This window comes from Lepidochelys olivacea (assembly GCF_965140295.1).
Source record: "Lepidochelys olivacea isolate rLepOli2 genome assembly, chromosome: 6".
Taxonomy (NCBI): Eukaryota; Metazoa; Chordata; order Testudines; family Cheloniidae; genus Lepidochelys; species Lepidochelys olivacea.
In genome coordinates, this window is record NC_140416.1 from 45954774 (window position 1) to 45969709 (window position 14936).

General features: G+C 43.1%; 1 protein-coding gene across 5 annotated transcripts in view; it reads left to right on the forward strand.

Annotated features, from left to right (window-relative positions):
* PPFIA1 (PTPRF interacting protein alpha 1) overlaps window positions 1-10978 on the forward strand; it is an 87290-nt gene extending 76312 nt beyond the window's left edge. For all 5 annotated transcript variants that reach the window (XM_084632295.1, XM_084632291.1, XM_084632290.1 and 2 more), the window contains one exon: window positions 9939-10978. The gene's annotated coding sequence lies outside the window, so the exon portion shown is untranslated. The remainder of the gene's footprint in view (window positions 1-9938) is intronic.
* The last annotated feature ends 3958 nt before the right edge of the window (window positions 10979-14936 follow it).

The following is a 14936-nucleotide window of genomic DNA, read 5'->3' on the forward strand; positions in this document are numbered from 1 at the left end:
CAAAAGTTCTCATGGTGGTGGCGGCTCACCTCCACAGAAAAGGGGTCATAATATTCCCCTATTTGGATGATTGCTTACTCAAAGCAGTGACTCAACAAGGGGCAGTAAAAGCTACTCAAAACACAGTAGCTCTTTTCACATGTCTAGGCCTACAAATAAACACACACAAATCAATGTTCACATCTGTGCAGAGACTGGAGTTCATCAGGGCCTACCTCGACTATCCAGAGGCTACAGCTTTGCTACTCTGACACCGATTTATGACTTTACTAAATCTAAGCTCCACAACACCAAACAGTCCCCAGACATCAGCCAGGATCTGCCTCCAACTGTTGGGCCACATGTGCAACAATGTTCGTGAAATGTGCCAGTCTCCACATTTGAGGCCTGCAGGCCTGACTCCAGACAGTGTATGTTCCACACAGACACAACCTAAACAAACATTTCATGATGCCAGCCAAAGTAAAAAAAACAAAAACAAAAAAAAACCCTCTAAGTTTGTGGACCCAACCAAATGATGGCTGCACAGAACCCTCCAATAATAATAATAAATACAGATGCTTCCCTACTAGGTTGGGGAGCACACTTGCGCAATTGTACGGTTCAAGGCTGCTGGTCCCATTGGAATCCATTCTACATATAAACTTACTGGAGCTGTGGGCAGTTCACAATGCATGTTCCCATTTCCTACCTATGATCAAGGACAGAACTATAAAGATCCTCACAGACAACGTTGCTTGCCTGTTTTATATAAACTGACAAGAAGGGGGAAGTATGGTCACAATCCCTGTGCACAGAAGCCATGCTGTTATGGAATTGGTGCATCAGTCACAACATCGACATCTCCGCTTCCTGCCTCCCAGGATGCCAAAACATCACAGCAGGTGCATTAAGCAGAAAATTTTCCCAGGACCATGAGTGGGAAATGAACCTGGAATACTACAGAATATATTCAAATGGGGGGTTCCCAACTATAGACCTTATTGTGACGATCCAAAATGCCAAGTGCCCGCACTTCTGCTCCAGAGCAGGATTGGAATCCTGTTCCCTGGGCGATGCTTTTCTCATCAAATGGGATGAACCCCTAGTATATACCTTTCCTCCAACCCCTCTTCTATCCCGGGTGATACACAAGATCAGGACACCAGAGTCCTCTTGAAAGCCCCCTGTAGCTGACAAATTTGGCTTCCTTACCTCCTAAAGATGGCTGTGTGCCCACCCCATACACTTCCTCTTCTGCCTCATCTCCTCTCTCTCAGAATGCGGGCCAGGCCCTCCACCCAAACCTGGCAAGATTCCACCTCAAGGAAGTAAGGGACATTCTCTTAACAATTTCCATCCCACCATCAACCTCAGCCTGGACCAGGCCACACAAGAGATCCACTTCCTGGACAGTATGGTGCTAATAAGCGATGGTCACATAAACGCCACCCTATACCGGAAACCTACTGACCGCTTTTTTTACCTACATGCCTCCAGCTTTCATCCAGACCACACCACACGATCCATTGTCTACAGCCAAGCTCTACGATACAACCGCATTTGCTCCAACCCCTCAGACAGAGACAAACACCCACAAGATCTCTCTCAAGCATTCTTACAACTACACTACCCACCTGCTGAAGTGAAGAAACAGATTGACAGAGTCAGAAGAGTACCCAGAAGTTACCTACTACAGAACAGGCCCAAAAAAGAAAATAACAGAACCTTCCACCTTCAGCCCCCAACTAAAACCTCTCCAACGCATCATCAAGGATCTACAACCTATCCTGAAAGATGACCCATCACTCTCACGGATCTTGGGAGACAGGCCTGTCCTTGCTTACAGACAGCCCCCCAACCTGAAGCAAATACTCACCAGCAACCACACAACAAAACACTAACCCAGGAACCTATCCTTGCAACAAAGCCTGTTGCCAACTATGTCCACATATCTATTCAGGGGACACCATCGTAAGGCCTAATCACATCAACCACACTATCAGAGGCTCGTTCACCTGCACATCTACCAATGTGATATATGCCATCATGTGCCAGCAATGCCCCTCTGCCATGTACATTGGCCAAACTGGACAGTCTGTACGTAAAAGAATAAAATGGACACAAATCAGGCGTCAAGAATTATAACATTCAAAAACCAGTCGGAGAACACTTCAATCTCTTTGGTTACTTGATTACAGACCTAAAAGTGGCAATTCTTCAACAAAAAAACCTTCAAAAACAGACTCCAGCGAGAGACTGCTGGATTGGAATTAATTTGCAAACTGGATACAATTACTTAGGCTTGAATAAAGACTGGGAGTGGATGTGTCATTACCCAAGGTAAAACTATTTCCCCTTGTTTATTTCCCCTCCTACTGTTCTTGTAAAGTGCTGAAAATGGCCCACCTTGATTATCACTACAAAAGGCTTCCACCCCCCCGCTCTCCTGCTGGTAATAGCTCACCTTAAGTGATGACTCTTGTTACAGTCTGTATGGTAACACCCATTGTTTCATGTTCTCTGTGTATATAAAATCTCCCCACTATATTCCACCGTATGCATCCGATGAAGTGAGCTGTAGCTCACGAAAGCTTATGCTCTAATAAATTTGTTAGTCTCTAAGGTGCCACAAGTACTCCTTTTCTTTTTACAGATACAGACTAACATGGCTGCTACTCTGAAACTTCTCTTAAACCGTTGTTGTAGACCAACTATACAACATACATACCTGCACAAATGGAGATGATTCAATACATGGTGCCAAAATGGATAAATCATGGTGGTTTCCTCTCTTCTACTACTGATACTGGACTATATATTGGAACTTTAAACAAATCGGTCGATCAGAGTACACTTCACAGCCGTCACTGCATTCCACTATAAGGTGGATGAGTTCTCGACCTTTGCTCACCCAATTGCCAAGTGTTTTCTCAAGGGCCTTCATAACATTTACTCAGAAATACAAGCCCCTACTCCATCATGGGACCTCAGTCTGGTGTTACAGGGCCTTACTGGACCCCCATTTGAACCACTCGTGATCTGTTCACTACTTCACCTTTCAGTGAAAGTGGCTTTCCTCGTGACCATCACATCTGCCAGGTGAGTAGGGAAATTGGGAGCCCTTATGGCATTTCCTCCCCCATACACAACATTCTTCTTTGAGTGCTTGCTCATCTCAATTCCATTCTAGGTGTGTGCGTGCGTGCCCTTGTGCACACTCAGCAGAGACTTTTGCCTTAGCAGTATCCGTAGGGTTGGCTGTGGCACTTCCTTGAGTGCCATGCTCATGCATTGGTATATCAGGTGCTGGCGATCCTATGCCCTCTCAGTTTCTTCTTACCGCCTGTGACGGTTGGTCAGAGTGTCTTGACTTGCATTCCAAGAGTGTTAGCCGTTCTTTCAGTCCATTGTTCTGTCTCCTTTGTAGTTAGGATTTTTAGGTACTTCATTTGACCGGTAAGTTAAGTGTTCGATAGTTTTAGTAGTTAGAGTCCCGGCTGGGACTTCGCTACAGAGTGGGGCATGTCCCATTCCCCAGGCTTTAAGCCATGGTCATCATGTACCGGGCCAGTGCCCATTAGTGACCCGCACAATAGCTGTTTGAAATGTCAAGGGGAATCACATAGAAAACACCAGTGCAAGATCAGCAAGAACTTTCACCCTGAAACTCAAAGGGAGTAGGATATCCACTTGAGGGCCCTCCTTGCGCTTCATCTTGCTTTGGAGCCCTTCCGGTCAGACTCCATGCCTAGCACTTCAGTGTCAGCGCATAGCGCACTGCCGGCACCGGAACCCGCCTGTCACCATGCCCCTTCCCCAGTGCCCAAGAAGCGGCTGAAGCCGAAGGGCCTGTTGGCACCGCAGGATAAGGGGGCTTCGGGGAAAGGACATGTGTTAGGCCACATACTCACCCCGGAGCTACACAGGGGAACTTCTGTGGCCAGACCCCCATCCCAGCCAGGGATCCTGACCCCTCGTAGGGCTACCTGTGCCCGAGGCAGCCCTAGTGGCCAACAACCAAGTACAGTAACTCCTCACTTAAAGTCGTCCCGGTTAATGTTGCTGTTTCATTGTTATGTTGCTGATCAGTTAGAGAACATGCTTGTTTAAACTTGCGCAATGTTCCCTTATAAGGTTGTTTGGCAGCTGCTTGCTTTGTTCACTGCTTGCAGAAAGAGCAGCCCTTTGGGGGCTTGGAACCAGGGTGGACCGGCAGCCTCCCTGTCAGCTCCCCGCACCCCTAAGTTCCATGTGCGGCAGCCACCAGCAGGCTATCAATTGCCAGGCAGTTCAGCTGTCCCTCTCCCCACTGCCATGTGCTGCTCCTGCCCTCTGCCTTGGTGCTGCTCCCCAGAGCCGCCTCCTTGCTGTGCAGAGGTGGGAGGAAGAGGGATGCTAATGTCAGGGTGTTGTCCCCCCCCCCCCAACTTTACCGCATTTCCACAGAGCCGGGGGGGGGGGGCGCCACAAGATAGGGCTCAGGATGGAGGGAGCTTGCTGGCAGCAGCTGCTCTCTCAACTTGCTAATCTACTGGCTGTAGCCCATGAAAGCTTATGCTCAAATAAATGTTAGTCTCTGAGGTGCCACAAGTACTCCTGTTCTTTTTTGCGGATACAGATTAACATGGCTGCTACTCTGAAACCTGTCATTAAAAAGGCAATGTACTTAGAGTGGCGTCAGCATACTTAAAGGGGCAATGCTCGTCCGTCTCTCTCTCTCAAACACATTGTGTATGTCTCTCTCTGCCATGCTGTCTCCCCTCCCTCCATTCATGCTGCCTTGTAGAGTGTGAGGCTATATTAACAGTGTGTTAACCCTTGAGGGCTCAGCCGAGTGCTAGTTCATTATTTAGCAGTAAGGCATTCCCTGGGAAATATTCCACCCTCTGATTTGACCACCTCAGCTAAGCTTCACAACCATCATTCCTGTGTACAGTATTAAATTGTTTGTTTAAAATTTATTGTGTGTGTGTGTGTGTGTGTAGTGTCTTTTGTCTGGCGAAAAAATTTTCCCTGGAAGCTAACCCCTCTTCCCCATTTATATTAATTCTTATGGGGAAATTGGATTTGCTTAACATGGTTTCGCTTAAAGTTGCATTTTTCAGGAACATAACTACAGCGTTAAGCGAGGAGTTACTGTAGGCCAGCTGGCACTGCAGACGCCAAACCAGGTGATGGACCCGGTTAAGGCCCAGACCTCTAAGGCCTAGCCAGTTATGGATCTCCTTCCAAAGCAGCGTAGTGTCCCCAGTCCCTGGACTGCAGGCGTTGATCCCCATCACTGCAGCCTAGGACTCTGGCGCTGCAGCCTCGATCTCTGGGTGGAAGACCCAGGTCTCTAACACCAAGGTCACCACCTATGAGGTGCGGGATGCCCAAGTCACAACGCCAATCCCCGTACCCACAGTATCACCTAACCTCCCACGAGAGATCACCGCAGCACAGATTCCCATTGCCTAGCGGTCCCCCCAGCATCGATCCCCCTTGGTGCGGATCGTTTTTGGTCATGGTACCATGCTTCAGGGCAGGCACCGTTCCTTGCCTTGTCCTTACCAGTCGCCGACAGACTTCTACGGCTTCTTCTAGACAGGCATCTATGGTTCTGCCCTGGTCAACAGAAGGGCAATGGTTGGAGCCAGAGGGAGAGTTCAGCTTCTCACCTAGGAGAGGCAAATCGCCAACAGCCCGCAAGACGGGCATGGCCCTGGAGGCAGTAGCGTGGTAGCAAGGGCAGTGGCCAGCCCTGTGGCAGTACTGGAGCCCACGTGGTGTATCCGTCATGCTGGTTCCGTATTCCCACCATTCCTCTCAGGCTTCATTGGACAAACTGGTGGTGGCTGTGCAAGAGGCAGCGTGGTGCTGAGTCTGATGCAAGAGCGGTGCAGCAGGTCTCAATGGCCAACGAGCCATCCCTGGACAGGCAAGTGGAAGCCGCCCCTCCCCCTGTGGTTCAGTCATCCTCTTCGTCTCCGGACTAGGTGGTGGCGGGCCTCTCGCAAGCAAGCAGCCCCCCTGATAATTTTAAGAAGGACCAGGCACTGCTCAAAAGGGTGGCTGCTAACCTGAACCTGGAGGTTGAGGAGCTAGTGGAGGAGTCCAATGACCTCTTCAATGTCATACCCTCCTCCACCCCGGCCTGGGTCGCATTGCCTGTCGACCCAGGGGTCCTGAAAATTGCCAGGTTGGTGTTGGCAGACCCCCTCTTCCATTCTGCCTATCTCCAAGAAAGCAGAAAAGAAATATTATGTCCCTGCAAAGGGATTTGAATACCTGTATACCACCACTTCTGCAGGGTCCCTGGTAGCATCAGCACCCCCAAAAATAAAGACACCAAAAGACTAGCCCTATTTAGCAGAAAAGTTTATTCAACAGCCAGCCTGAAATTTTGGGCATCTATCAGGCTTTGCTAGGCGGGTACAATTTCAACTTGTGGGACTCCATCAGCAAATTCAAGGAGGGCCTTCCACAGGACAAAGCCCAGGAGTTTGCCGCCAGTGGATGAGGGCAAAGCGGTGGCGAGAAGCATCCTCCAGATGGCCTAGGATGCTACAGACTTGGCAGTCATGAGGTGCAGCTCCTGGTTACAGTCCTCTGGGCTGTCCCAGGAGATGCAGACTACTCTCTATGATCTCCCATTTGAGGGAGCAGGGCTCTTCTTGGAGCTGACCAGTGCATGGCTCTGTCATTAAGACTTCCATGCCACCCTCTGGTCCTTGGGCTTGCACACCCCTCAACTGGCTAGAAAGCCATTCCGGCTGCTGCCTCACTCGTAGGGTGTCCCCCAGCCCAGCTTCTACAGAAAGGAGAAAGACAAGGGGTTTAAGCGACATCACCCTTGGTCTTCCTGCTCCTCTGCCCAGCATGGCCCCTCTCGAGATCAGGGCAGCCAGAAGCAGACGATTTGAGGATGCGCCTGAGGATGGCGCCCCAGCCACTGCCTAGGATCCACTCCCCCGCTTTTTCCTCGACTGTCTACGCCCCTTCCAGTCAGCCTGGTCAAAGCTGACCTTGGACCGTTGAGTGCTCAACACAATTTCTTTGGGCTACACCTTGCAATTCATGGCCGACCCTCCCTTCCACCCCGCTTCAGGGACCCTTCTCACGAGCAACTACTAGTGCAAGAGGTAGAGAACCTTCTGCACCTGAGGGTGGTGGAGGAGGTCTGTCCAGACATGAGAGGGAAAGGGTTCTATTCCCGATATTTCCTAGTATCAAAAGCAAAAGGAGGCCTCAGACCCATTCTAGACCTGCGATACCTCAACAAGTCCCTCAAGAAGTTAAAGTTCCTCATGGTCTCCCTAGCCTCCATTATCCTCTCCCTTGATCCGGGAGACTGGTACTCCACTCTTGACTTAAAGGGCACATATTTCCTTTTTCCTGGGGTACAGGTGTTTCCTCCATTTTTGTTGGGCCACTGCCATTTTCAATTCACGGCACTGCCCCTCGGCCTCTCCTCAGCACTGAGAGTGTTCACGAAGTGTATAGTGGCCACTTACCTAAGGCACAAAGGCATGCAGATTTACCTGTACCTCCACGACTGGTTAATAAAAGGCTGATACTGAGATCAGGCATCATCTCAACCTGGTTTGCTCCATCTGTTGCGACCTGGGGCTATTGATAAACAAGACAGTCAACCTTAGTCCTGATGCAGCGCAGAGAGTTCATTGGAGCGGTCCTTGACTCTACCCAGGCCAGGGCTTTCCTTCCTGAGGCCATGGCAGACCTGATCTCATGTATACAAGCTCACTCTCTCACCAACACATGCCTACAGCTGTTGGGCCCCATGGCAACCTGTACTTGCATGATTCGGCACGCGCGACTCCACTTCAGGCCACTGCAGACATGGCTGGTGTCAGTCTAAATCCCCAACAGACCCAGCATGGACCGTGTAGTCAAGGTCCTGGACCACATTGGTCATCACTAGCATGATGGCAAAACCCTGTATTAGTGGTGGAGTGAGTCCTGTTCACCGCTGCCCCCCACCCCCCCCCGTATTCTCCACTGATCTCAGCTTCCAAAGGAAAGAAGCTGTCACTCACCCTGTGCAGTAACTGAGCTTCTTTGAGATGGTTGTCCCTGTGGGTGCTCCTCTACCCTCTCTCTTCTTCTGTACTTCAGAGTTTTCGCACTAGAGTCTCCGCAGTAGAGAAGGAACTGGCGGGTGGGGGTGGGGTTGGTCACACGGCACTATGTAATCACCTGAGGTAGCATGAGATGAAGACAGTGCACGTGCGACCCAAACAGGCATTTCTACTACAAATCTTCAGTTACAAGCGCAGGGGCGCAAAGTCGCCTAAAGTGGAGCACCCACAGGGACATCCATCTCTAAGAACCTCAGTTACTGCACAGGGTGAGTGACATCTTCTTTCCTTTGGAAGCTGAGATCAGTGGAGAATACAGTGACCCAATGGAGCATTGTTTAACCTTAATAGTAGGATCACAGGATAAGATAAAAGGATTTTTAACACAATAACCGGTCTGTACATACATCTATCTTACCTAAAGACTTAGGTTGGCCTATCTTATTCCAGAGACCCCCATCCTCTCGGGATTGGGCTTCAGTCTGCTTCCCAACAGTGTCTGCCTACTCCTGTCCTTTTTATCCTTCCAAATAGTTTTGTTCCAACTTTGGGGGTTCCTCCCCTTTATAAGCGTGCTCCCCTTTATAAGCGTGGACACTCCCCACTCTGTGCCATGCCAGACTGAATTCATCACGGTCTTCAAAGTGAAAGATGCCTTTCATTGTCCTTAAGTTACAGTAAATGGGGCTGCCTGAAGCTATTGTTTCCTTTCCTGCATACATGCAGGTAACCTCATATAATCCTGTATCAAACACAGTAAGAAATAGATGGAACGTATAATATTCATAAAGTATTACAGATAGCTCCAAATACTTCACATAGTGTGGGGGAAGATTTGAAGGGGGCACATGAGAGAACCAGAGGGATGGGGCTGTGACATGGGGGAACTTGAAAATGAGCCAAATCAGGGTATGGCTGGGTATAGATGGGGAAGCAGGTGGGGAGAATTTATGTAATAACTACTTATGTAAATTACTTAGTACATATTCATATAATATGCAAAATAGGACAGGGCATCATTTTTCATATTCTCTAGTTTTCCAAATTCACAGCCTTAATAGGTAGATGGGCAGAAGATGCCCTTTAACTGTACCTCAGAAGATCCTACAACAAGGTGGGAAGGAGCGTCTGTTAGGTTACATCATATACATCTCAAATCGATCTGTTACTTCTTAAAGAACAGGCAGAAATTCCAAAGTTGTCTGATTTAAGTCTGTCACTTGAAAGCGAAAATCATGTTTCTGTAGTGGTGCTTAAAATATTTTTATCGTCTATATTCATAGTTAAATTACTTTCAACGTTCGCTCCAGGGAACTTGGTGCTGATAAGCTTTCATAGCAATCGATTCAATTTCCTAGTATAATTGGAGCTTCAAAGTCTGTAGCCTTTAATATATAAAAGTACTCTAAAAGAGCTCTGTGGTATAAAATGCTGAGAAAGAAAGCTCCTGCAGGTGAAGGGCAATTTAAATGAGCTGGATCCATCCCTGTATAAATCAAGTTGATACCTTAAAAACATTTCTTTGTGAATGTTAAAGCTCTTAACTCTAATCGCCTTAATATTGTTGGTTTTAGAATATATATATATTACACAGTAAGATCATCCAGAAAAAAAAAGTTAATCTCTTATTGGGAATTGAAGGTATTTGACCTCTGGCCTCAAGCTTCATATTGCAACTGAAACATATATTGGGACCAAATAGAACTCTATACTTCACAAAATGGTAGTAATCCATTAAATACATGCCACAACAATGAGCTGTTTAACTGAGAAACTTGGAATGTAATGTATGTTTGCTTTTTTATATATATATATATATATATATATATAAAAATCCTGAGACACTGTATAACAGATTTCTTTTTTATTTTGCAGTTTACCCACACTATTTCTACCGGTGATATGCAACATTTTGAACTCAAAGACCATATTTTAGAAATCAGTGGAATCTTTAATTTGTTAATACTTGTTAAATGGACACTTCGAGATATTTTATTACAGAGTTTTTAATTAGCAAACAAATTCATGAGTACCATAGAGAAAATATTTTAGAATTAAATGTCTCTTATATTTAAGTAAACCTATGTGACTTCATTTATATAGTTACTTACCATTTCCATCTGTATTCAGTCTATAAATCAAATCCTTGCTGATTTTATCCGTAATTTTAGTCTTTCCAACTGAATGTACTGTAATGCTTGTAAGTATATGTCCCTATAAGCAATATAGGGCTTTTGTAAATTATGCAGTTATTGTAATTATCATTGGGTTTTTTAATAATGAAATTGAAGGTGAAAAGGATTTTCCTGTCTTTGTAAAAGTATCATGACACCAAGCAGTATATATTTTGTCTTTTGGAAATATTAGCTAGTTCTAAACATGAAATAAACCAGCCTTTTTCAGATAAGCATTCAGATAAACGTTTTAGTAAGCAGGTCTAATAGATTATTTTTATTTCTGTTGATAGTTGTACCTTTTTTACAAAGAAAATTTGTCAGGGTGAATTTGTCTTCATTTAATGATTTAGTACATTTTTAAAATGGGGGAACATTATAACACTATGGAACATGTTTTAGAATTGGTTAACTCCTTCATAACTTCCAGTCTGCTGTATTTGTATAGCATGTCTTTACAATGACTGAACATAAGCCATAAACTGAGAAATGTTTTCTCTCAGCCAAGGAAGAAAGACTTCATAATAGTTCCTGGTAGTAATCCACAGGCCACAAAAAGTGCTTTCCTCCCATATCCTTTTGATTAAAAACATTTGTGGAAAGGCACTGATGCAACTATTCTTAGCGGACCAATCATGAAGCACTGCAGTCTAATATTAAAAAAAGTAAAAGATGAAGGCACAGTATGCTGAAGAATAAAGTAGTGCAACTTCGAATAAAGGCCTTATTTTTCTTAAGTCATCTTTTTGCATTCGTTTGTAAACTTGTTCTAAAAATTGTCCAGATTTTTTAAAATTTTTGATGGTTGTAGCCATTTCAGGCTTTGCGTAGAAAATGTATCATTGAATGGCACATTAAAAAGCCAGTAAGAAATCTGTTCAGATCATGGTGCATTATTTATTATGCAACAGTATATATAGCATGTCTTTTTTTTTCTTGTTTGGTTTCTTCTCTTTAGTTTACTTGTACAACTGAAATTCATTGTTACTGTTCTGTGTTTTTTTCTAATCTTTTTTTGTGTACTTCTGATTATGGAACGAAGTATGTACAGCCTAAGTACTTTGAACTATTTTTACCACAGTATTATTTATTGCTTTCTTTCAGTAAAGTTCTGAAGCATTTTTCCACTGCCAATAAAATGCTATTGAAAAAACTAAGATGTAATCGTATGCAAAAATGAACCTATTTTTTGTGGTGAATGCTGGAGAGTTGTCAATAAAGCATCTTAACAATTGATCGCTGCTATGTAGATCTCGCTTCAAATGAAGACATGACTGATTCTTTCAGCAGATAACTGATGTTCACTATGGCTTCAATTCAATTTTCTGATGGAGGTCAAAGTTCACATTTGATCTGTTATATTATTCAATATGATATATTGATTTTATTTAGGTCTGTCGATTAATCGCCGTTAACTCACGCGATTAACAGCTGTTTTAATTGCACTGTTAATAGAATACCAATTGAAATTAAATATTTTTGGATGTTTTTCTACATTTTCAAATATATTGATTTCAGTTACAACACAATACAAGGTATACAGTGCTCATTTTATATTTTTATTACAAATATTTGCAAGGTAAAAATGATAAAAGAAATCGTATTTTTCAGTTCACCCCATACAAGTACTGTAATGCAATCTCTTTATTGTGAAAGTGTACCTTACAAATGTAGATTTTTTTTTCTTATATAACTGCACTAAAAAACAAAACAATGTAAAACTTTAGAGCCGAGAAGTCGGCCCAGTCCTACTTCTTATTCAGCCAATTGCGAAGACGGACAAGTTTGTTGACACTTACGGGAGATAATGCTGCCTGCTTCTTATTTACAGTGTCCCCTGAAAGTGAGAACAGGCACTTTCAAATAGCACTTTTGTAGCCATCATTGCAAGGTATTTACGTGCCAGATATGCTAAACATTCGTATGCCCCTTCATGCTTTGGCCACCATTCCAGAGGACATGCTTCCATGCTGATGAAACTTGTTTTAAAAAAAAAAAAAAAAAAAAAGCGTTAATTAAATGTTGACTGAACTTCTTGGGGGAGAATAGTATGTCTCTTGCTCTGTTTTACCTGCATTCTGCCATGTATTTCATATTATAGCAGTCTCAGATGATGACCCAGCACATGTTGTTCATTTTAAGAACACTTTCACTGCAGATTTGACAAAACGCAAAGAAGGTACCAATGTGAGGTTTCTAAAGATAGCAACAGCACTCAACCCAAGATTTAAGAATCTGAAGTGCCTTCCAAAATCTGATAGGGATGAGATGTGGAACATGCTTTCAAAAGTCTTAAAAAAGCAACACTCTGATGCCAAAACTACAGAACTCGAACCACCAAAAAAGAAAATCAAACTTCTGCTGGTGACATCTGACTCAGATGATGAAAGTGAACATGCGTCGATCTGCACTGCTTTGGATAGTCATCGAGCAGAACCTGTCATCAACATGGATGAATGTCCTCTGGAATGGTGGTTGAAGATGAAGGGACAAATGAATCTTTAGTGTATGTGGTACACAAATATCTTGTGATGCCGACTACAACAGTGCCATGCAAACGTCTGTTCTCACTTTCAGGTAACATAAGAAGCATGCAGCATTATCTCCCTTAAATGTAAACTAACTTTTGTCTGAGTGACTGGCTGAATAAGAAGTAGGACTGAGTGGACTTTTAGGCTCAAAGTTTTACATTTTTATTTTTGAATGCAATTTTTTATACATGATTCTACATTTGTAAGTTCAACTTTCATGATAAAGAGATTGTACTACAGTACTTGTATGAGATGAAATGAAAAATACTATTTTTACAGCACAAATATTTGTAATAAAAATAAATATAAAGTTAGCATTGTACACTTTGTATTCTGTCGTGTAATTGAAATCAATATGTTTTAAAATGTAGGAAATATCCAAATATATTTAAATAAATGGTATTCTATTTTTAATTGTGCAGTTAATCACAATTTTTTTCAATCGTTTGACAGCCCTAATTTTATTGTTTCAACTGATGTCTGGAAAGTAATTCAATAATGTTTAAGGTATATCCTTCCACTTCACATCTGAGTAAATTAAACACTCAATGTCTTATTTTGCGTAGAGGAAAAAAGGTTAATGTTCTTTTCATTAGTTTGAGGAAGTTCAAAGATTTCTGGCCATTAGAAAGCTATAAGTACAAACTGCCCCTGTTAATATATTATTCTCATAGTCTGAATTTTGAATATCAGAATGTTTAGAGGAAAATACATATTTGAGTAGTACAAGCATAAGCTAAGCCACTGTAAGAGAACCACACTTGGACTTGCACCAGTTTAAACCGGTTTTCAAATCAGTGCAGCTTGTGTGTAGACAAACCTTATGTCTGTCTTTACCTTTCTGTAGTTCATTTTTCAGTGATGAGATGTTTCAACTTGTCCTCCAGGTTAACAGCTTCATGTTCAATGTGATATGAGGAAGGGAGAAATCTTGTGAGTGATGTTTTAAAATACAATCACATAACACTTTGCAGTTTGCCTTTACTTGCATAAATGAGCTTCCCTTCAATCATTTTGTAGGTCAGCCTGGATACATTTCTAATTGCAGAGAATAATTTTCTCACTAGCAAGAGATGAAACTATAAAAAAAAAAAAAAAAACTCTCCCTCTCCCTTTGCCTGGCCTCCAGTTGAAAAGTTTGCTGTCCTAAAGCTGTAAAGATTTTTCAGCACTGAAATGAGGGAAGCTGTCCATAGTTAAAAATGTCTATGAGAACATCTTGGAAGTGGGGAAATACTGGGGAATAGTCTCCCATAGAATGTGCTGACAACATTTTTGCAGGGGTAGTCAAAATGACAAATGCTACTTTGTGTAAAATGAGAAACAATTAGGAATTGGTAGGGAAATTGAGTAGAAGGCCAAATAGAAAAGTGGTAATGCTACTGATTTTTTTATTGTATTAACTTTTTAACAAATCTTCAATATAATTTTAATTAAAATTTGACCACCTCTCTCTACCACCAAAGAAAAACATAACAGCAATATGCCATTCTTAACTTTATGTAGGAACACTTCTTGGAGTGTTAAAGTAGATAAATCTCAGCCTGAATTTTAAGTAGATTATATATTTAAAAGTTTTGTGTATGTCATTATGCAAAGTGCCAAATGTATTCCAGATGCTTGCGCCACAGCAGCTGCAGTAAAAGTGAAAAGTTTGTGCATATGACTAAGCAGCGAGCACTTCATTAGGTGATTTAAGAAAAATGATAGTCAACTGGGAAAACTTTAAAGAAGTAATTTTTTTGGAGATTTTAAGAGCAGGAACAGTCTCGCATACAGAAAACACAATTTACCCAGTTCAATCTCCTCTCCCATCTTACCTTCTCCTATAGTTTATATTTATAAATAAAAACCCTTTGAAAGAAGGGTGACAAGCATTTTTTACTACTGCTGGGCCTGTAGGCTGTATAAATTTATTAGTCTGAAAGTTGTATGATCAGAGATCCCTGTTTAAAACACCTAATAAATTTATATGACAAAATAAACTTGGATCTAGATAGACTTATGTGTAGTGCTGAGGAGGAGCTGGTGGTCATGGTACATGGGTACCACTGACATAGGGAAGGATAGGAGAGACGTCCTGGAGGCCAAATTTAGGCTGCTGGGAAAGAGACTGAAATCCAGGACCTTTATCGTGGCATTCTCAGAAATGCTTCCAGTTTCACACG